This window comes from Bombus fervidus, chromosome 17, assembly GCF_041682495.2.
Source record: "Bombus fervidus isolate BK054 chromosome 17, iyBomFerv1, whole genome shotgun sequence".
Lineage (NCBI taxonomy): Eukaryota > Metazoa > Arthropoda > Insecta > Hymenoptera > Apidae > Bombus > Bombus fervidus.
Window position 1 is genome coordinate 5,851,867 of NC_091533.1, and position 24,172 is coordinate 5,876,038.

General features: G+C 38.4%; 1 protein-coding gene and 1 long non-coding RNA gene across 7 annotated transcripts in view; one reads left to right on the forward strand and one right to left on the reverse strand.

Moving 5' to 3' along the window:
- Dysc (whirlin protein dyschronic) overlaps positions 1 to 24,172 on the reverse strand; it is a 104,433-nt gene that overhangs the window by 73,733 nt on the left and 6,528 nt on the right. The gene's annotated exons all lie outside the window — the stretch shown is intronic.
- The window catches only part of LOC139996109 (uncharacterized), a 201,287-nt gene that overhangs the window by 26,649 nt on the left and 150,466 nt on the right, over positions 1 to 24,172 (forward strand). The window lies entirely within an intron of this gene.

The window sequence follows — 24,172 nt, forward strand, 5'->3', positions numbered from 1 at the left end:
GGTTGTGGCATTTGACTATAACTCGAAAGTCACTATATACGAACACATCCACTGCTAAATTTAACGTTAGTCCACGTGTCGCTAAAATCTAGTTTCCTCCACTATGCGGATTGGTAAGATAAAGATATGCTATGGCATAAAGAATTAAAAGTTTCCTCTTAAATTTGGATTCTTTAAAGAACGAGTGGATAAATTAATTACAAAGCGCAAAGATCGAGCAAAGACCCAAACGAACCACTCGATTCGTTAAAATCCCTTGGTGTCAAAGCAGTAACTTTTAAGATTATGAAAATACAATTAGCAAGTGTCTCGTTAGGGAAAGATTGCTAATAACCAAAGCGACTCGATGGAAGATAAAGAGGGCCGCGACCTGAATTTCCCAGATAGCACTGCATCGATCTAGAATGTCGTAAATTAATCGAGAATCGAGCCTCTCAGGAGATCGTGAAGAAGTTCTCGGTCTAATATTCACCCCGTGTACCATTCAAATATCAAACTAAATCGATCTTGCCCTTTGATCTAAAACTTTCTGAGATAAAGTATCGTAGTGTATAACTAAACCGAAAGCTTTTGGAATAATTGTAAAAAGGAGAATAAGTGAAAATAAATTCTGAAAATGATTATTTGTATGAAATTCATTAAAGTAATTTATCACGGTAAAGAATTGTATACAATTTTGAAATTTCTATACAGAAGAAATATCATTTGGTATTCAATTTCCAAATTACCTTCTCTCCAAACCTTATACGTACTATAGTGGCTTCACAAATCCCAATTCACAATTTCCAAATTCCAATTTTACAAAGTGCTTCGTACCAAACGTGACGCTCCAGAAAACCAAACGATCTATTCTTCTTTGAGTCTCCTTAATTCAGAAAATGTCAACCCTTGCGCAAAGTCATTTTCCTCTTTATCCTCTTTAAGTCGTTTCCATTTGTTAAACTTCTCTCCGAAAATTCGATAACGCGTAACATCTATAATTCGAAAAATTCTAATTCTTCCCTTCGCTCGAGATTCGAGTTACCTAGGTTCGACCGTGTAGGAGAAGAACCGTTTTTAGAAAATTAATTTGAGAAAATCATCGATGTCTGCTTCGACGTAGAACGAGTTACTATCGAGCGACCTTACATCGACGATTGTTATTAATGCGTGACTAATGAAACAACGGAATTCATGGCAGGAGAAATACCCTTATCGCTGTCGATTAAACCGATAAAATCTGCACGTGATGTGAGGGCAACGGGGGGTCGGATTTTCCATAGCGTGGCGATGTCATAATCCCGACAGGAAACCAGCCATTATCGCCGGAAGAAATTTGAAAGTTCCCCCTTGTTCGTGGCGTTACGCCTCATGCAAAACCGCCCACTCGTCGCTAGCGATTTGCACGCCCCTGTTGAAATTTCTCCCTCGTGACCGATCGTCTTTCTTGGCGGCGTTTCCACAATCGGAGAACAACTTCCGCGACACCGTTTCAACTTTCGTAAAATATTGCCGTTTTCTCTTATTGTTCGTATTTTGTATTTCGCAGCTAAATATGTTACAACGACGAAGAATGTTACTAACGTAAATCTATCCTAGTCAAAAATTCCTGAGTCTTTCTCGTAAATTTGTAAAGTTCTTTGTAAATTTGTAAAGGACGCGGTTCTTCGTTCAATCTATTTGGGGCAATATTTTCCACGCAAATCTGATTTTTCCCAATATTCTCTTTCTTTCGTTTCTTTCCATGAAAAAGAGAAACTAAAACGAAATACGTTCTTTTTATTGCGCACGGAATATCAAATGTCATTAACAAGCAACGTTGTATGAAATCCGTATTTTCGTTTAATGTAAAATCCAATATTTTGTAATTTTCTATTAAAAGATTTTGTTATTCAAGTGCCTCGGCATTGCAGCAGTACCATATATTTAAAAATCATATTAATCGATATCGTGGAACATGTAAAACAATGCTTTATACGTTCGTACAAAATACGTAGTTCATGATAGGGTAGAGAAAGAATATAATATAAAAATTTTCCCGACGAGAGTCACGTTTTCGTTTTATCTAACGTTTTATCTTTTATGACGTATTGCCTTATTTCTATTACGTTTCGCGTTTTATGGCGGAATACGTAATGACGGATATCGAATTTCGAAAGAACGTTTCGGGGCAAGTATCGAACCATATTGATTGAATCGTAGTATCGATGGTTTCGAATACAGTAGAACGGTGTCTCTAATATGGAACAATATTTTATAATGATCTATTAAACGTTCCTATTTGAATATTTTATGCCGAGTTATGTCGTTTTATGCTTTATAAGATATCGTCGTATTTCCATTAGGTTTCATATTTTATAACGGCATACATTACGGAGAACATGAAAACTCTTGACGTATGACGCTCGACCGAATATTGAATTAATGTTTTTCTGCATCGAATAACTCTTCGCGGTTATTTCGCGAAAACATAAAATTGATATTAAATAATTCCGAGAGGACAATCGAGATATTTGCAAACGATATAACGAAACTATGGTGAACACCTCGTTTAATTCTCGAATAATTTTATAATCCTTTAACGTTGTTTAATTATATGTTCATCGCTGTTTAGAATATACGATAATACAAGATTAGAACATAAGAAAGTTAAGCTAAATATAACTTTCGGGATAGCCTGAAGTATTAGTAAATTTGTTGCATTTAGGTATATTGATTTTATTTTGAACACCCCAAAATCTATATTATTCGAAGTTGAACTATATACTCTTCTTTTATTCCTAGAAGACTAATAGGATAAATTTATGCTAAACGTCAAGAAAGGACGACTTAATGGCACGAACTACTTTAAGTATGAGGTTACAGTGACTTTAATCTGTGCTGCAGTATCAATTTCTCCCTTCCCTTCCACTCTTCCTTCGTTCTCATGTTTCTAAATCTTCCTCTTCTGCTTCTCTTCTTTCTCATCATTTTCTCCTCTATTTTTCTCTTTCCTAGATTTCGTCCGTTGGAATACAACGATATTATACACATAGACACAAATACTCTCATACAGACACCTGCACAGGCATTTGAACAGGACACTTACACAGGTCATTACATTCTTATACAATTACTTTCTTTACCTGCATATTTTGTTAATTATATCATATCACTCATTTATATTTTAAATACATTTGGTTCTGTAGTTCTGTTTAATATACATCATCTAATATTATTTTAACATAAACATTGTGTCTTCCACAGATTATTTATCTTAACTTTAAGATTAAATTCTAACATCGTCTTTCCTTCTTATATATAAATAAGTGTTTTTCTATATTGTAAAAAAATAATAAAAGATAACTTGACCTAAATAATGCCCTCTTTATCTCTATAGCGGAATTAAAAATAAAATCGTACGAAAGAGCGATTGTGTCCATGACCTGTCTGTAATAACTGGTCTTTATTACGAAACGGACGAAATCTTCAACTTCACCTGGTGCTTGCCAATGAAGATAAGTGGAAAAAGAGTACGAGGTAATTCCGCCTTCGGCTGCTTAAAGGGTCAAATCAAATAAGAAGTTCACGATGTTAAGAACTTGCATGCCTCGTGCAGACATGTACATCTATATATAACTAACTAATCGCCAATATTTGCTATACATCGATGTCCACTGGATTGAACTTGAAATATCAAAGAATTATTTACTCGATCGATTCTTAGAAAATCAATGTTCAAAGTAGATTCTTCAAAATTGTAAGGAAACTCATAGACAAATTGAAACTTTGTAGATGAAAATCGAGAAAAAATTAAACGCGATATTTAATAGCGACATACTAGAATCGAAAACGTAATTAAATTACGCTTGTATTAAATCATAATCGAACGACGTTACAATTTTATCTCACGACTCGGACTCGAAATTATTTTTCCGCGACAAAACTGTTCCAATTTTTCACGTATTCCTTCGACGTAGTGGTTTTTACTGTTCACGTGCTCGTATTTCTCGTTCTATTTTTCTCATGTACGAGTACCTTGTTCTTCGCGTCGTCTTATCGCACATCGCATTTTCTATCCACCATTTCAAACGTTTCTTAGAATCAAAGGAAGACTAATGCGGCAAACTTTACGATATCTTTCCTAGTTTGTAATGGTTACAAAATGATAAGTTAATTTTAAAGGATATACAATTTTTCGAAATATTTGCAAGATTATTGTTCGTTTACCATTCGTTTCCATTTTTATGTGCAAAAATGCTCGTACTATACAGACACACGCAAGATCAACTCTCGTGAATTATATCATCATGAATTGTAACTATTGAAATATGTATAATTTTATGTGCTAGATTAGATTAGATGCGTAGGAGTGCTACTTGTATGTGAATATCAATGTGTAGAAGCATCTGTTTGCGCAGCGTCTGTAAACTGTTCAGTCGGTTAACAGTCGGGTACGGAAGAAAGTGCTGAGACGCGTGCAACTGTGTATCGATGAATATCTTAAAAAGATCCAAAATTCTCAACAGTAACATAATTTATAATTGTGATAATAATTCGATTATATGCTTTAAACAATATATAATCTAAACGAAAGCATTCTTTTTCATTTTTATCTTTAATAATTATCCATACGCGTATTGATATAGTATAAATGTTTAATTCCAATTATAAAAAAATATAATTTATAAGAAATTATACTTAATGTAAGAGCACAACCTTCTAATATCTAGAACAAGATGAAAGACGAGAGTCGCAGAGGAAAGATAAAAATATCGAGGAAACTTGCCTGGGTTTCTGGCATAAATGACAGATTAGATAGAGGGATCAACGAAATTGAACAGAAATTCGAAGCGTTCCACGTAGAATATTAATCTAGGGAGGAAGGAGGCGGTGGAGAGCTTCGACACCCCGTGACAAGTCGATTTTCTAGAACAACCGCGGCATTACCAGCGCGCGGCTAACGTTCTAATAGCGTTAGGAAGCCTCCTGTTACCGGCGGAAGAAATTTCGGAGTCATCCGGTTCGCGGTAAATGCATACCTATGCAAAGCCGGTGCTTCGTCGCGGATCGATCGTTGGCCAACGAGCGAGAGAATCGACTGGCCGCGGTGTTTAATTCATACCACCGACCGGCAACGATCGATTCGCATTAAGGTTGGTTTATATTAACCGCTCGGACACGGAACGATTCCCTTACCGTTCCATTAAGTCGAAGACATTTAGCGTTTATGCTATGAAGACTTCCTTACACAATTATTGAGCTAAAATTGTCAGTGAAATTTTCCAATACACGAGTTACAAATTATTAGATATGTAATTAGTAAAGTATTAGTAAATTCGAAAATCTAATAGCTAATGACTAAATAGAGACATATTACTGCTATATATAATAACCAATGGATATATATTATTACGAATACATATATGAACACAATATGTGAATATATATCCAAATGTTCCTTTCGTTTTATAAGGAAATAATAGACGCACAATGTTTTTCGTTTTATATTATTTTATTGAATCACGCACGAACATAATAATAGGAATAGAACGAAATGGATCATACCTAATTCAATAAAATAATATAGAACAGAAATTGTTGTTCATCTATTATCATTTTAACGAAAGAAACTTTTCGGACAACTTAATACTATCACGAATAATAATTCGTTTATCAAGAAAATAATATATTAGCAAAATAAGGTAATAAACTAACATTTACGAAAATAAAAAGTCCGAAGTTTATCATTTTGTCGCGTTTAGTAGATACTTCCATTGTTAAATGTACGTTTTCTCGTTGTTACAGGAGGACCACGATGTCCTCCGGAAGAAATCATCCTCAAGAGACGACGATTCTCCGCTACCGCCCCTTCTACTACTCGCTCGAGCGAATTACACGAATTCTTACCAGCTGGAAAATGGAACGGTGGAAACTTGGCTGTTTAAATCTACTGTGTGGCGCTTGATAAATCGGAGCTATGGTTATTTGATTACCTCTGTTATTAAAGTTGGTCTCGAGGGAGGATGAAAGAAATATTATGGGCCAAATGTTTTTTTCAGTTTGAAAGATCGTTCCATTCGGAGAATTTGCTTTGGCTCGCCGGGAGTAACTTCTCTGATGTAAATTTGTGAATAAAACTCGAAAGAAATAGCCTACCATCTTGACACTCACAGTTACAATAGCATTTTATTGCCTCGATATTTCATAGTCGATTTTAAACGGTTTCCAAAATGGATTTTTCTTCCAAGAACGAAGACGATAATACGATGGTATAGACTATAAACACACTCAAGTTTGAAGCGAATGAACTGAACACGAGCGAAGATCTACAGAAGATTATTCTACGTGCGATCATTTCTACATGCAAAAATAAAGAAAACGCGTAGAATTACATTTTTTCGTTCAATGTTTCATTTTTAAAAACAACGAATTTAAGCATCTATCAAATTGAAGCAATAATTTTTCATAAAATATATAACTAATGATCGAAGTGAAGTCGAACACATGTGTAACCAAAAGTTACATCGTTCCAATGCCAAATAATATTTGCCTCTTTTCGTATCTCATAAGAACTCGCAACACTCGACTCGATTTCACGCGATCCATCATCGTAACTCGACGTTATCTCTTCTCTGCAAGAGGAACGGAAATATCGACGTTCTCCCCTTTCCCAGAGCAAATTTTAACCTCTGACCTGTACACCCGACTCCACGAATAATCCCGCAGGGTAGGTCGATTTCAATGAAAACCGGCAATTACCGAATACCGGCCAACCGACCGCAACATTGTTCAGCCGGCAGTGTTACAATTCCAACAGCTCACACAACCTACACCTGTGTTCTACCTAACAGGCCACAACCACCCAGTCGCTCCACCCCCTTCGCATACCGGCCACCATAATACCCAGGAAACCGAGCAATTTCCCAAATAAGCTCGTCGACGCTCGGTTATTCATGCCGAGACAGCAATCAAACCAGTTTCTACCCTCGTCAGCGAGTCAAGCTTGACCCAACCTTGACACTGAGCTGAAGGGGTAGCTTGTTTGCCGGCGGGGGTTGGCCGCGATGCGAGTTACCCCTGGACGTTCCTAGGGGTTGTAAGCGGAGGGATAGAGGGGGCTGAGAGTACGGAAGGTATCTGTGAAACGGTGGAAGAAGGCTGAAGAGGGGAGAAACGAAGGAGGGAGCGACGAAACGATGAAACAGCCAGGTGGAGGAAATGGTAGCGCGGGAAGAGTTAGAGAAGAAGAGAGAAGACACTGAAAACGCGACAGAGAAGAAAACTACGTAGGGCACAGTATGTTGAAAGGAGAAAGAGTAAACGATACAGGAAGAACGAAGAAGAGTAGATTAAGAGCGAAAGAGAGAAAGATAAAGTCATAGTGGGCGATGGAGTGGGTGACAGTAGCGGGGGCTGAGGAAAACGAAAGGAGGGATACCATGTACCCCGTGGTGCGAGGGTGGGGCGATCAATACTGCAGGAACACCCCCTGAAGCCGGCTTCATTCAGCAGCTCTCTTTCCACCGATTCTCGTGACTTCGAGCCGCTCTAACGTCGCTACTATAGCCGACTATACTGCTGCTCTAAGAGCGCAAGGGGCAAACGGCACGATTGTTTCGAGATAATCGCTCCTTTTCCATTTAATCGCGTTAAAAGGATGAAAGAAATTCGCGGGAAAACGACACGCTTTGATTTTTATCGATTTCCATACCACTTAAGAATTTTTGCCATTCATCATTCTCCTGTTTAGACTTTTTAAAGTAAGCTTTGATGAAGATTAATAGCAAATATTGTGTACGAAGAATATTTTTAAGTTTTTTCTTCGTTCTTTCCTGGTTTGTTTTTCCTTTTTTTTTTTTTTTTTTTTTTTTTTTGTTAAGCTGATTATAGGTTAAGCTACCAGTGAATGAATGGATCTTGTATCGATCGGTCGAAGCACTTGTTTTCGTATGATGTTTAGAGTGGCACTAGGCCTGGCTCATTTTTCAAAGCCGTCTTCGATCAATCACGTCAGGAACAAATTGAATCATCCAATGAAGGAAACGATTTGTCACTTGGATACACATGGAACGAGAATAGGAAAGCAAGACTGATTGCCAAGAATTAAACTCATATTTTATTTACGAATCGACAAACGAAGCAAGTGGCTCGTAACAAAAGCGACTGTTGTCGAATTTTTTGGCTTTTTAAATAACCATGCATTACAGTAATCAGACATAGCACGATGAAATGGATACTTATATCTTGACTTATTATCGAAGAAAACATATTTTTGATCAAGTACGGTGGTTCGTAACAGTATATGAACGTTTATCATAAAAAGCTTCTATGCAACTGATAATAATCTTTGATATCGATCTCCGCGTGAAACAATTGAAAGCTAAAAGAATTACGATATGTAGCAATGGTATAAAGGAAACTCAATTTCGCATGGAGTAATCCGTGCTCCTTTGAACGCTTAATAGAATGATTAAAATGAGAAAATGGAGCAGAAAACGATCGAATACCACGAGTGAAATTCTCTGATGAATATTTTTCTATCAGGCGCGCTAATGAGAGCGTGTCGTTTTCAACGAGCCACGGAAGAAAGTGAAATCTTTTGAGGCGAGCACGATGCAAATTATCTTAGAGGATTACGCGGCACGCCACGAATCGCGTCTAGTATTATGAAACCCAGTCGACGAGAACGATCGGCTCACGTCGACGACGATCGGGACGAAGCGTCGTTGAATTTTCGCGCATCAATTAACGATTACCCTGCCGGCATGGTGATTCTATCGAACGTTTTAAATATAATTCTTCGTTCACAGCCGCGCGACGCAGCCAGGGCCTTTACGGTCATCCTTTCGCAACAAATACGTCATCATCGATCATGGGCCTCTTTATTAACGAGCCTCGTTGATGAATGAATTCCTTGCAATATTTCTTTCGTCGTTGCTCGATAAATAATTTTAACCATCTGTGTTTTATTGACGCTATTAAAGCGATATTGTTAACGTGCAAGTTACTTCTTCTACTGTTTTCAACGATAAAATATGGAAAACACAAGAAACCTGGTGTATACATAAACTTACAAATATTCGTAACTTTGTTTCTTTCGAAGAAATTTCCTGACTTGTTTGCACTGAAAGTTCTGAAATTGTTAGTCGAATGTATCGCGATGCCGTAAAGTGTATATTATGTGGAGTTCTCACGAAGGGTGGCTGACTAGGACGCGTGTATTCTACTGCATCGCTACGCGTTAGTCATTTCTTCATTTCTGTTGACGTATCGTTGCAATTACTACGTTATTATACTATTATTACACATTTATGCATTTGCAAAAAATGTCAAGCTGCAAAACTTCCTTTGGCAAAATCATGCTGATATGTTACTTTCAATTCGTACATATCTATCTTACACGTACAATGCCATTGTTTTCCATAAAAGTCAGAAATACTGAGAATGCTGAACAAGTAAAATTCCTTCGCGACTTTTAAATGAAATTGCAGCAACCATTCCTAGCTTCGTTTTTATAACCTTCCATAAATAAGAACATCGTAAAACTTTTATATCGACCTATCTAAACCTGACTCGTCTACGATCACTTTACAGCAGCGTCCATTAAACCCAGGACCACCCTCGACTCATTGCCAGAAGTAATCAGACGTAGCGTGATCCAGCAGATTTTCCAAAATCGATTTATAATTAAACACAGTCTTCCTTGTTCGAAACGAGCTGCGGCATGACGAAATAATAAAAAGCAGGACGCATGCAGTTGGCTAAATTAGGATAGCGCTAGACGCGATAAAAGTCAGGCCGTTTTGAAAAACGTATTCTTCTTCCCAGGGGAAACAAACGATCGTCGAGAACATGTAACATTCCTTAAAAGGAAAAGGTAGAAAAAGTACAAGGTGTATGATAAAGTTAGGCAATATTTATAAATTGTGATACTAGACATTAAAATAACGAAAGAAGTTTCTGTGACAACAAAATGTCGTTTCAGGCCTCTTTTTCGTGTTACGAACGATCTAATTTTACGTTGAAAGTGAACTAAAAAGTTAACGAATCAGCTCACGTTCTCTGTTACTTGCTCATTCTTCGTATATCTCATGCCGAGACAGATTATAGAGATTACAGATACGAGAACGAAATTACGGAAAAAGAACGCGACAAGTCACAGCTTTTTGTCTTTTATAAAGAAAATCATTCGAAAATTGTTTTCTCTTATAATCGATTTTCACTTACTCTTTGCTCTCCTGATACTCGTTTATTATTTAATCTAGAGATCGACATACGCTTCTGCTATCTAATATTAAGTTTTTTTAATTATTGATTATTCCGTTGGTTTTATACCTGTTCGTTTTATTTCTCATTAAAAAATTTACCATCCATTTTACCTTTCATATATTCGATAAACTTCTTCATTTTTTTTTAATGACAAATCTAGGATCACAATTCACAAACATCGGCAATTTTTCTAACGTCCTATACACAACAACGAAGCCACGAAGAAAGAAGCGTATGAGCGAGCGAGAAGAAAAAAGAAAAAGGGTCAGGCGAAAGGGCACGCAGTAAAGCGCGCAAAGAGGGTCGTAAAGCGTTGGGTAGCATCCGGTCGATGGTCAAGCATCCCTCTGGCGCGATATACGCGAGCTTTCCTTGGCTACTGGCAACAGGACACGCGGCCCTTCGAGAACGAAGAACAACACAGTCGCTGCGGCGACTGCAGTGGCGATATTTCACCGGGCGAGTCCGCGGAAAGGGGCATGCCTGACCTCTTGGTGTACTCAGGTGTGCCAACGTACACGACATGCACGGTCTGTGCACCGTAGGTGGAAACGACACGGCTCAGGTGTCCCGTGAGCACCCGCGCGCCCACGCCGGAGACGAATAAAGCTGCCGTTTGTAAATATTGAACGAGACCTAACTACACCGAGGCCGATGTTGGGCTCTACTCGCTTCGCAGGATTAAAATGGATGCTGCGACTGCTACGGAGATGCGCTTCTGCAAAGAAACACTTTGTATGCTGATTATGGGCAGAGTATGAACGTATAAGGGATGTGCTGGCGATGGTGACAGGAATGGAAGACAAATTAGAGATATATATAGAGGGGATGTAGGATTAACATATCGCGCATGTCTATGGAAATTCAGATTTTTGTGCAGACAAGTTGAGCAAGAAATATAATTGTAAGCGAGAATCCAGGTGTTGAATTTAGTTCGAAGTTTAGTTGTTAAGAAATTGCATGAAAGGGAAACAACGTTATACGTGTAATGAGTGTTAAGAAGCGGTATAAGAAAATTGGTAGAAGTTTGATATTTGATGTCATGAATTAGCTATTGGGATATTCGCGGAATTTCTGTATAGGTGGCACTTAAAGAAAATTTATATAAATGTTCCGACACGTAAATGTTAGCTTGTAGAATTCAGGACGATAAAGTCAAAGGAAGGTTAAGAAATGTCACCGACGGTAATATCCGAAGAGAGATTGTAAAAAATAAATCAATTTGCCATTACCAAAATTTGTACTCCAAAGAAGTTTCTCCTTCAAAGACCACCTAATTAATTGCCAAGTGTTAATCACACAAGAGAGGATAAACAAGTGAACAAATCGTTTCTCTAAACTCTCTCCAAACCCAAAGCTGATTTCAAATGTCAAACGCAGCGATTACCCGAAACAAGGTTTCGTTTGATGGCGAACAACACACGGTGGATAATAAATTCGTCGATTGATCAAGCACGTTCCGTCGAATTCCCAAATCAAACACCTCCGTCGAGCTGAAAAGAATTCCTGGTGGCGTTTCCGGTGCGTCTCGCGAGCACGTGCACCGAGGCCGCACCGAGGGACCCTCAGTTCCGTTTTATCGATGCAAGCTGCCCCCGCCACCACATCGAGACGCACTTCCCGTTTCACGTGCCGTTTCACTCGGAACCGATGCATCTAGGCCGACTTCGCCTCCGGCCAGTGCACGCTCGTCCTACCACGCTTCCGGTGCCACTGTCTGAAGACGCTGACTCGATCAGCCGCGCTCTTCTATCGCGGATTATGTTAAAACTTCCCCTTACAGCGTTTTCCTTGCACTTAATGTTTGAGAACGACTGTTTGATCGAGAAAAAATCACGATTTTCATCATCATGCATGACCTAATTTTGTGTCTTTTTTAAAGAGTTTAAATCCTTAAAGATCCTCGTACGAGAACGAGTCTACGTGATAAAATAAATATAGTAACTTTAGGCGATACTAGTCTGTACAGCGATTCATAACATTTGTACGATTAAATAGACATTTTCACATACCGTGCGACGTTTAAAAACGATGGGAAACGCTTTCGCGGATCGAAACGTGCACAGCTTTGTCCAACATAAATCCCACGTACCCAGCGGTGCACTTTCGACTCGAACGTGCTGTAACTTCGTACGCGTCCCGCGTTACAATGCGTCGTTTTCCTTCTCTCGATGGAATTTCAAATTTCATGGATAAGGGGAGTCACGTGACCAAGAAATTTCCAAGGGAAATATTTCCCTTAGAACTGGATGTGAAATCTTTGGGGAAATCGGAGAAGAATCGTATAAAAGATTTAATTTTGAGAATACAAAGAGCCGAGTGATTGAACAATCTCGTTCTTCGTTGAATTTTGAATATAACAATAATAAATTTAGAATATAAATTATATTTTTAGATATATTACACGATTTTATTATAATTTTAAAACTAATAATATTACCACCAACCATCAATAAACACAAAGGAAACATACATCGACAGCTTATTATAAGTTGATGTTAAAAGTTGAAAATTTCTTGGGAAGTATGACGTGTTCGATTGATTTAGGGCTCTGTAACATCATGTTATCGCAATGTTCGATGCTAATTAACGTGACAAGCCAACAGAACTGAACGGGTGAAACCTCGGTATTGGTAATGTGATTGAAAGCTCCATTTTCACGGCTCACCTGCCGTGTCTCTGTCAAAGCATGCGATCGCATGCCCTCCTCCGCGCCGCGATTCCTACGGACAGTGTGCACATTGCTCGACTCGTGCAGCCATTCCACACGGCCCACTATAAATACACCGAGGGACGTTCTATCGAACCTGATCGCTGCCACGACTCCACGAACACGGAATGAACCTTCTTATTTTCCACGATATCTTATCGTTTACTCGAAATTAATTTCTTATAAATGATAATTGATACGAATTCTTATAAATAACGAATAGTAAAAAAATAACTATTAGTAACGATTGTTCGTTATTAGTAACGATTGTAGAAAGTGTATTAATTATTGCGACTAAAGAAAATAATAATATCTGTAGACTTAATTTAAATAGCTCGTCACACGCTTCGCTATATATTTTCCCTCTGAATCTACGGACATTTTTGTGCATACTAAACACCTTCGTCCCAAACCACTTAATACGTACAACATTTATCATTCCGATCTTTCAATTCTTCTCTCGTGACAGTTTTATACGTTCCAGTAAAATAAGTAAGATATTCTAAAAAGTAAATCTACATTTGAGAAGCGATTAAAACAGCGCGTAACGTAACAGTGAACCGAGTACGAGAATAAAATTCAATGGAGATTCTTTTCAATTGTATTGTTTCTTATATGATCCTTTCCCTAGAAGGTAACAAAGGCATGAAAAGGATTGATCGAAGATTACGAGGAGAATTAATTCCGCGGGGGACAAGGAATCAGTGGCGCGTTCGAAATTCTCGAGGCGATAATGACGGAAACGCGGATCACACTACCGCTAATGGTGAATTATTACGATTTAACGCAACAATTAATTAATAAAAGTAGACGTTTCCCGTGAACGTTTTAAAAAGGAAACCGACTTCGCGATAACATCGAAGAAATATTGCGCAACGCGGCACCGCGATTACGTTACCAGCCTCGTTACACAAATCGCGCTGTCGTTAGAACCGACGAGCACAATTCGCCAATTTAACACTTAACCAAGATTAATCTTTCGCCACTGGCTAACTACCTCGGCGGAACGGCTAACAACCTTCAACCATCTTAATTACCACAAGGCTCTAAACCGTCGATTATAGCAAGCCACTAGAAAATGATAAATCAGCAGATACGTCCATGATATTTTGTGGCTGGTCCAATTTTTCAAATCGAAATCGTTAACCGGGATAACGAAGCGGAAAATCATAATGGACGTCGAAGTCGCATCGATTAGCTTATCGTGACGTTTCCAGACGAGCGCTCGTGGAACGACAATTGAATCTATGAAAAAAATTAAGCGCGTTGGCGACGAAACGAGTAAGATGCGAGTTATGATAGAAAATGTTAGATCGTTCGCATCTTTTACGGATCGAATCCTGTGAGTGTGTCAATATGCTCCCGAAACTCTATTTTATGTAGGATTATCTTTCCATGTGTGTGATTGCTTGTTAGAGTAAAAGGAAAAGAGAGAATTTTTCTCGACTGATTAATCTGTAAGCCGTTTAATTGCTCGTAATAAATGTTCCCAGTTATTGACTGATTTTAGTTCCAACGTACAACGGGCAGAATAAGAGACAAAATTGCATGATCACCTGATATATGGAAAAATGTTTCGATGTTCGTGAGTTTCCCGTGCGATGTTTCGCGTTAAGAAACAGTTGCGCGTTACGGTGATGGTCGGATTGGAATTAATATCCCCGTGGTAATTCGCAAAAATTCTAAAATAAACCGAGAGAAACTCCACGGAAGGGAAACGGAGAACGTTCAAGGTGGTTGAAGCGGGAGGATATTCGAGTTGAAAATTCAACGCGGTACTTTCCTTGGGATTTTTCCTTATTTTCCTACTTTATTCTTTTCGTTCCATTTCCTCCGTTCTCCTCCCTTCTTTTTACTACCCTGCTATATTTTTTTCTACTTTCTTCTTTTCATATTTTGTGCAGCTTGTCTGGATTCGTGCGCAGTCACATTAAGAAGCCACGTTTACGTGACTACAACAGGGTTGCCACTGCATTGCGTGGCGACACTCGTGTCGCACTCGCTAATGTTGCATATGCGGAAAGCTGCACACGCCACGTGCGCCGAATGCGCAACGGGGAAAAATGAGCCCTCGAGCTCGCGAGAATGAACGCGTCGACGCGTGCAATGCGGAGAACGCGCCGCCGCGTCGGACTAGCCTCAGCAGTCTCGAGTACCGCCAGAAGTGTTTCCTCTAATAGCGGAATTTTAATGTACCAGAGCAGAAATTTATGGTAACAAACGTCGTTCACGATGGCCGAGTGGTTTCGAAGGAAACGATTATCCTGCTTCTCGAAATAGCTTTACTCGTCGTTCGTATTCGTTTTATTTGTCTAGACAGCGTAAGAATGAATGAGAGAGAGAATAATGACGAGTAAAGTATACACGAAATAGGTACATATACTCCTATGCATAAGCATCGGCCACTTATTGATTTTAAACGTAAACTTTAATTATAAAACTTTGTTTTATAGGCCTGTAGTAAAATTTTGTAAACTTACCATTAGCATAATCTAGTTTTCCTTGCTGCGATATTTATTTCTGGCTGTTCTAAGTATATTAGATATCCTGTGACTTATGTAATTAATTATAAAACTATGATATAATTGCCTCGTATCATTCGCTAATAAATTATAAATAAGGATCCAAACCTTATAGAATCCCATTGGTGAACTGTGTTATAAACAAGCAAACCTGCTTTGACTTTTCATTGACCACGGCTACGTAACAATCGTACCATCGAGAACATGCATCGCGATAACAAAAAAGATAATGTGTGACGATGCAAGTATTCAGTCGCGTTGCCCGGGAACGGCCGATCTTTTAACGAAATAGAAAGATCGATTTTTTCGATGACGATTTTCTCGTGACGGTTAGCGTGACGGCTTCGCGTGTAGGCAGGAGGTTAGCATGTGCGCGGATCAATGGGACAGTTCCGAACTGTCCTGGTAGCATTTACCCACTGGTATTTCATCGTGAAAACTAAACTTTTTTCTATCACCAACTAAAGCATAAAACGACTGAAAGCTAAAAGAAAAGAAAAGCCAGGAAAAAGAGAAACAAAGCGAATGACGAGACAAAAATGTTAGAGAGGAACTAGAACGCGTGATCTCTAGGGATCGAGGGAGCATACGTCGGACCAGTTGACGCAAGATCGAACAACGATAGTTATCTAAAAGGAAATTATCCGACGTTATCGTAAATTACTGCGAACGACATTCCGAAAAGTGCCCTGACAACGTTTCGCCTCTATTTTTCCCCTTTTTTCTCTCGTTGCACGCAGGTTCACACACGAGTCCTTTTCCAAGTAAACAATTCGAAACCGTGGGGGCAGCCTGTTGCACGAACCTTGATGCCAGATAGGGTTAATTTTGCGCTCCAGCTTTGCCCTCTTTTCGATTATCTCTCCCTATTCTCGTTGTGTGATATTCCTCTCTCCCTCTCCGCGTTTTTTTATCCTACTTTCTCTCGGCCAGTTTCGTTCCAAACCGTGCTTTTTAAGCATTCGCGTGTATTTTGTTTTTCATCCTGAGTGTGCTTTTTTTTTGTTATCCGACGCTCTAGATTTTACGGAGAAGTTTAGACGAATCTCCATGGATGCTTTAAAACGTGATGTCGGTATAGAAACATGCAAATGGCCAAGTTCGGTATCGAATCTGGGTTAGGGTTACAATAGGACGTTGCCGAGTTTCATCGTAATTAACGCGCGTCTAGTAATGCGCCGTTTCTCTTCGTCTAATTCCCCTAATGTGTATTAGAATCATTCTGACACGACAATGAGATGTAGCTATTGTCACCATAGGATTTCTACTTGAAATAATAAAACATTGCGGAGAGTTATTCGATCTTCGTTTTTGAAAATTCGTTGCATCTATCGATCAAGCAGGTTGCCGGCGTCTTATCTCTGTATATTGCATGGCCTCGTGAATTTTCGATACATTGGTAATAATTTAACCATCAGTGATATCATTGGATTGTAAACAACGTAGAAGTGTTCGGACTAAATTATTTAATTTTAGAGCCTTTGTTTTAACATGTAAATGATAGAATAAATACAAAAATGAAAATTATCCATAAGCTAACAAATTCTTTCATATTATGCGAACAAATTGCGACATTGATATATAAACTTGATGTTTTTTATCATTCTAGGCTTTCAAAAAACCTAGAAAGATTTTTAAACGCTTATCAACGTCATCTGGATATATTATACGATTATTCGTTAAGCGAAACGTTTCAAACATTTTTTAATAAAAAATGAAAATTCTTCTGAGGAAAGAAATTCATGGATAAAATTTCGCGTGCTAACGAAGGGTTAAATATCCTACAACAACGTTAATTTATGTTCAAGCTATATTCAGATATAATTCAACGATATCATTTGAAGGCTAATAGCGCTTTATTAGTGAGGATAATGTGATGTAAATCGAATGGATATATTATACAAATATTAAATTATTGTATTTTAGCAAGTATGACGCGATGTAATGAATATTGATGTTTCGAGATTACAAAACAAATATTGTATTTTCGATCTCTGATATGTAATATGCAATTTCCGCTTAATAAGGTTTATCTGAAAACGGAGAAAACAGAAAAGAAGACTTGAAAATTTTAATAAACGATTAAACAACCGAAATTTGCAGAAGGAAGTTTTTAAGTTATGAAAGATCTGTAAATCGAAAGAATATAAAAAAAAAAACTATTAAAAGGCAGAAAACAAAAAAAGAGGACTTAAAAATTCGAATAAATGAGGAAGAATAAAAATCCGAGAGGTTTTCAGACTGCGCGTAGAGAAATTGATAGAAGAGAAGAATAATGAAAATAACATTGAAATTTTTGTTCCATTCATTTACAATTATTATATATTTGAAAAACTGGTGCATTATATCATTGAAAACTTTAAGTCGAGCTTGCTTATAGCTTCGTATACACCACCTAGTCGGCCACTTTGGTTATATAGTTGAACATTTATGAAATTAAAAACGCGATTAGACCGCGGTAGATGTTATCCTTCCACGCGACAGAAGAAAAAAAGACCAGAGGCAAGGAAAGGGAATCCCTGCATAAGCCGCAACACGACTTACCAAGGTAATTACCATTAGAACCTCGAGTGTATCGACTTTGTGACCGATTACGCGTAACTCACGAGCTCGAGAACACCATGCAGCGATAAACTCGTAACGTAACGAGCAGGGGTTGGCTTGGAGCGTAAAAAACCAACCTCCTTTAATCACAAGCTGGTTTTGCCTCTAATAAAAGTACGCGAGCCGAAAGGAGCAATGTAAAAATATGCATCGCACCTTACTACTTTGAACCTGGTTTTCCTTCAGCTGGCGATTTCTCAGGGTAGTCCGAGATTGACGTATTTAGCTCAAATATCAATCTTTATTGATAATCGATAATTAATTGTATTATTTCTCTTTTTGACGATTTTTGATTGGAAGAACGCAAGAATTTGAGAAAATAATATTTCCTTTATCGTGTGATTTATTTTTGATATTAAACATTTTATGTGTTAATATTGATTCGATTTAGCATAGTATTTAAAGATTACTGTCTTTGACTATTTGGAAATCGATAAAGTCATCTCTTCTCCGATTATACTACCATTTACACCTCATTCTATGTAAAATTTCTATACAAAAATGTTCCACAGAACATGTCCATAGAACAGTGGCTGAAATTAAACTTCGTTACAAATAAAATCTACTCTTATTGAATCATAACACATAATTCGTACCACGAGTGTGACAAGGCGTTATAGTATAGGCGGTAAACCGAGATTTATGTTAAAAGATCGCGAATAAATATTCAGGTTGTTCCCTAGATCCACGATAGACACACCGGTTGCTCGCGAAAGTGTCTGGTACAGCGGACGAAAGCGAACCCGCTGGAAAAAGGCATTGAAACGAGGCTTGTACCTTTTCTATGCAAACAGGTTTCATTATACGAGAACTGATCGGTCTATCGACACCGAATGCAAGGAAAAAATAATACTAATAGCTGCAAGAGAGAACAAAAGAGACGTAGTTTGCAAAGAGGGTCACGTTCAGGGAAACAGAGGGAATGAACATAGCGTGAAAACTATACGAGAGGAACAATACTTTCGTCGTAGCTGGTCCGCTAACTCGATGTATCAGTTTGCTATTCACACGTGAAACGTGTGAGATAAAATTGTATCAATGGTTTTTCATGTTGCGACTGAAAGTGTAACGAACAGTAACGAATGACCGAGCGTGTGGGTCTTTGCGAGCGTGTCCAATATTTCGCGGGTGAACGCACCCTTATTGGATGACTCGAAAGAGGAAATTGTGGCTTGCGTTGGATGTTTATCATGCATACGATATATGTCACCTTAACGATTATGCGTGTATTAATATGCTTGATTTAGGAACGGAAATTAAGTAAAAATTGGCGATGATGTTTTCGACGCGTTGTCCACTAGTGTCATGCGTATATAAACGTTATAATAAATACTTTAAAACGAATTTAGATTTAATTTTCAGATACGAAATAAATTAATATACCTAAGCTACGTGCTAGATTTACAAAAAATTGTATCGAATATATTGTACAAGAATAAAAGAAATAAAACACGAAATATATCAGATATTTTGCCATTGTCCGTTCGAACAACGAATGCGTTAAAAAGGATGACTCTTATCTCGATATCTTGTGCGTTTAAGACGTAATCTCCATCGTGAAATAGTTCTCTCCATCGCCGCTGAAAACAGATCGAGCTCAATCAAATACCATGTTTTTCGCTTGAAAGCTAGCTCTCAGAATAAATCGCCCCTAATCATTTCACGAACACTATTATCTCGCGCATCTTTGAATAATTTCACGGGCTAATCATCGCGTTAAATCCCTATGATCATTCCTTGGATCGAATCATCGTCAGAAGCAGATCTCACAAATGGATTAATGTTGCAACCGACCGACTCACCTCGGTCCGTACAACGATTGAAGCGTATATCATTGGACAGTAAAATGCGGACGAGCATTGCTATTAGTTATTAACGTGTTCGCCCCCACTTCCCTTTTTTCCACGGAAGGCGTGCTCACGCACCACGTCACAGGCATCGATCCTCGGCCACGAGGTCGAGGGCTGGAAAGTGTTACGAGAGGAGAAAGGAGAGAGAGGCGGCCCGGTCTTCCGCCAGCCAGAGGAAACGAGCTGATTCAACGCCAGAGGCTCGGGCTACTCGCGTCGCTTATTAGCCACCAAAGGCTCCTGGTTCTTAGAAAAATTCTACCCTTCGTGCATGTCCAACGTGGGGATGGTGAAAGGTTACGAGGCCACGGAAATGGAGAACCGAACGTGGAAACTGTTCCCGCCTACTCTAGTAAATACAGCGATTCTTATTAATAACGTTCAGACACTACCATGTTCCACAGATTATTGCTTCATGCACTATGGTTTAGAACCATGAATTTAATTCATCGTACAATCGAGGTCAGAGAGATTCTATAGTTCGAAATAAGACGATACGAATCTAAGAATAAGATGGACACTTTATATTCGAGAAAATCGAATTTACAAATTTTCTAAATATACAGAAATTTGTCTAATGGCAGTTTGACACGAGTATGATCAATAGATTATTCCACGTACGAAGATAAGTTGGAAACGTAGAGCGAAGATTCTTCGTTCAGGCCATCGTTTTGGGGAAAATCGAATTTAGGAATTTTTCAAGCTAATTCTTGATTAACCACGTTCAAACTCTGCTTTCGAAATATTCAGGGAAAATGATTTTGGCGCTAAAGTGTGGTCAGATTAATCGATATGGCCGCTTGATGCTTCGTTTAACAACCTTGCTGTATCATTTCCAGCAACCATACTGGTGCAGGATGATTAGAAAGAGAAAAAAAAGAGAAAGACAAAAAGAGAGAGAGTTCTACTAATGTCAGAGACGAAGGTGGGATCTCTGTATCGGGAACAATCGAGTAAACGTTGAGGAAGATTAGGAACTGGACGTGGAACGGAAACATTGGAACGTTGGAGAATGCAAGAGGATGTAGGCTCTATTGTCGAAGGAGAGTTTGAAAGGGGCTCGCGGAAGTGAAAATTAAAATGAATGTCACAGAGAACTAGGGTCTTGTTCTTGTTCGGTAGAGTGGGGAAAAAGTACCGGGTTTTAGAGGGCTGGTTCCTTTTGTGGCGATGAAATTTTTTTCAAGGATGAGTACTTGAGAAGTAATATATTTTTTTTTACTCTATTATGAAAAATGTCAAAGGTGTAGAACATTCGGAGTGTAAAATATTCGTAGAAAATGGAGCAAACGTTATATGTTACGAAAACGTCATAATGACAACATCTATAGTTATCGTTAAATGATTATTGTGATGTTATAATAATAACGATATAATATTGCTTTGCACATGAAATAAATAATTGTACTTTCCCTTTCTATTACTTTTTGAAGAATTACATTACCTTCCTGCGTTAATACTAGAACTATGCAAATGATGGATTTCAGTTTCTTTTAACAATTAGCAAAAACACGTGGAAGCTTTTGACAAAATTTAAACGAAGAGACTTTCATTGAAATGGAAACAAGATTTTTATCATACTTTAATTATAAATATTCATGTACGCTGCATTTATATACACGCGAGGAATTGGTTATTCCAGTATTAAATATACATAAATGGCAAGGAAAAGTTCATCTTCTTATAAGTTAGCAACTGAGAAGCCTGTAATAAATTTACACGAACGTTCTTTGAAGACTTTACAAGCGTCTGGCGAGAGATTTAACCGATTACGGGTTCTAATCAAACAGGCGACGTCGCCGGTTTCCAATTAAGAAAAGAAAACAGACTCGATTTGCCTCGATTGCAAATCTTTCGTTGGAAAGCGAAGAACCGAGTCTACGAAGCTAGCAATTAGTCCACTTCACAGCGAATCGACGTTGAAAGGCTCGGTCATCGCCTGATGCCACCGTCTTTTAACTATTTCGAGTCGTCGAGGAAAAAACTAATGCCATCGAGTAAAATAATCCAAATAATTATCCTTTTTCTCTCTCTGAATTTCCAAAGGACATCGTCCAAATTTTTCTCGATAATTCAAACCAGAAATTGTTTTCTTGAGATGCATCCTCCCTCGTTGAAGATTGATCCTGATGCTGTTTCCTATAATTTTCGAAATGAAGAATAATCGGATGATAGTCTGAATAATATTTGCTGTGGGAGAAAGGAGAAATAGAATTTATCTTAGCTAGCGAACTAGAAACCCGTGTACCGTGACACCGATCGACCATCCTTCACGCGCTGAACGCCACGTCATCCAAAAAATCAGTGACACCCAGTTTCGGTACTTGGTGACCCAAAAATGATACCTTAAATCCGCGTGAAATTGAAATTGCTCGATCTTTATTTCAGTGACAATTGGCGTACTCGATATCGTTTTGCGAAGAACGAAAAATGTGTGAATTGCCCGGTTTGGTATCGAAACTTACACGATATAAAACGTCGTAACTAAGTACTAGGAAGAAAGAAATGGTGTCAGTGATAAAATATTTAAGAGAAAACAGCAGTAAAGTGACTATATAAAGAATTCGCATGAACCGGTGCGTAACTTTCAAAGCGCGTAATTCTAAGCGGTTTGTGCAGAAGTATCGGCGTGGATCAAACAAGAATTATTAGACCTTAACAGGTCTATTATTACCAAACGTAACACTTCGAGTGTCACTTGTTTCAGTCCTTGCAATATTTTTTTAAATGGACAAAAATTCAGTACGTTAGAAGCTTACCGAAAACTTGTTACTTTCTGTTATTTCTAATTCCTATACTCTATAAGTTTTATACTTCGATCGTCGATGGCTCTGGTATTAATCATCGAAACTCGAAACTATCCTTTCCTAGTATCGCAGTAATGTAATGGATTCATTTACGAAATAAAACAACAAAACATCTTCGCTGGCATTCGATCATCCGACAAATTAACGAGGAACACGATCGAACACGTTGAGAAGACGCGTTCGAATTAGCACGGGGGCACAAGTTCGTTGACTACACGTGTGTAGAAGAAAAGAACAGAGCACGCTGGAAGAACCCTCGTCCTCGGCGAAAGAAAAACAGAACGATTCAGCGTCGGTAGGCTACTTGCCTACGGTGACACCAATTAAGCCCTAAAATATCGCGAACACGCGGTTACACGAGCATGCAAACACCTCTAACCTAATTTACTTCGGGAGAAAGATTTCGTAAGCGATAACGTTTCGAATCGAGGAGCCTCTTGATTCGAATATACACATCACCGGTCGCGTATATCTTCGTGTCAAATTTTTAACACCGACAACTTTATAAAATTCCATTTCATTCTTCATTATTCGATCTTTAAATGTATAATTAATTTATCGATCTATACCAATCTATAGTAATCGGTATCTATCGATGGAAATTACGTTTTTCACGACTATCAATGAAAAATTCTGCAATTTAATCCGGTTGTGCGATACTGTCGAAGAAGGTTGCTCAACCTTCTTCGAAATTATCGATATAAAACGAGCCGTTAAGAGCTAACATCGCGATTAATTAGTCCTGAAAAAAAAACAAACCAACTTCCACGATTTAAGCGAACGCAAAGCTCGAAGGAGCTTCAAGAGTCTGAAAAGGTGCCCTGAAGAAGAACGAATCCTTGATCCAAGCAACTTGTTCGAATTAACTCGCGCCGTTTGAGAAAAGACGGAGAAAGAAAAAAAGATAGCAGCAATCTTGTACGAGTTAACATTGGAACTTTCTTCGAATAAGCGTAGAGAATCGGAAGATCGCTTTAACCCTGCACGATCGAAGTTTTCTTTATTTACGAGACTAAAAATTATAATTAATCGCAATCTCTCATTTTCAAGTTACACGATGTCGTAAAAAGATTAACGCGATTTTGAAGCGCGAAAAGTTTCAATCGCAACTTCAAAATTAATACGCACTCTGGCCATTCGTTTCGTCCTTTTTTTCAACGTGATCGATTGCACGATACGGAGATAAATCAGCAAAACGTCGAACGCTAAGTGCTTTCGACAAGCACGTTCGATTAATCGATTCTTCTACGCGTACTTTTTAAAATGCAAAGCTTTCCCTCGCATTGTGCAACGTCGTTACAACGTTCCAGGGTTTTTGGTAAGGATTTTTATCAAATTGAATAGCCTTGATTCGCCGAGAAGAGAAAAGTTTCAAACGAAACGATCCTCGAACGTGATCGTAATGGAAGAACGAGAAAATCGACTTTGTTCGTCGAGCAGTTATGACGA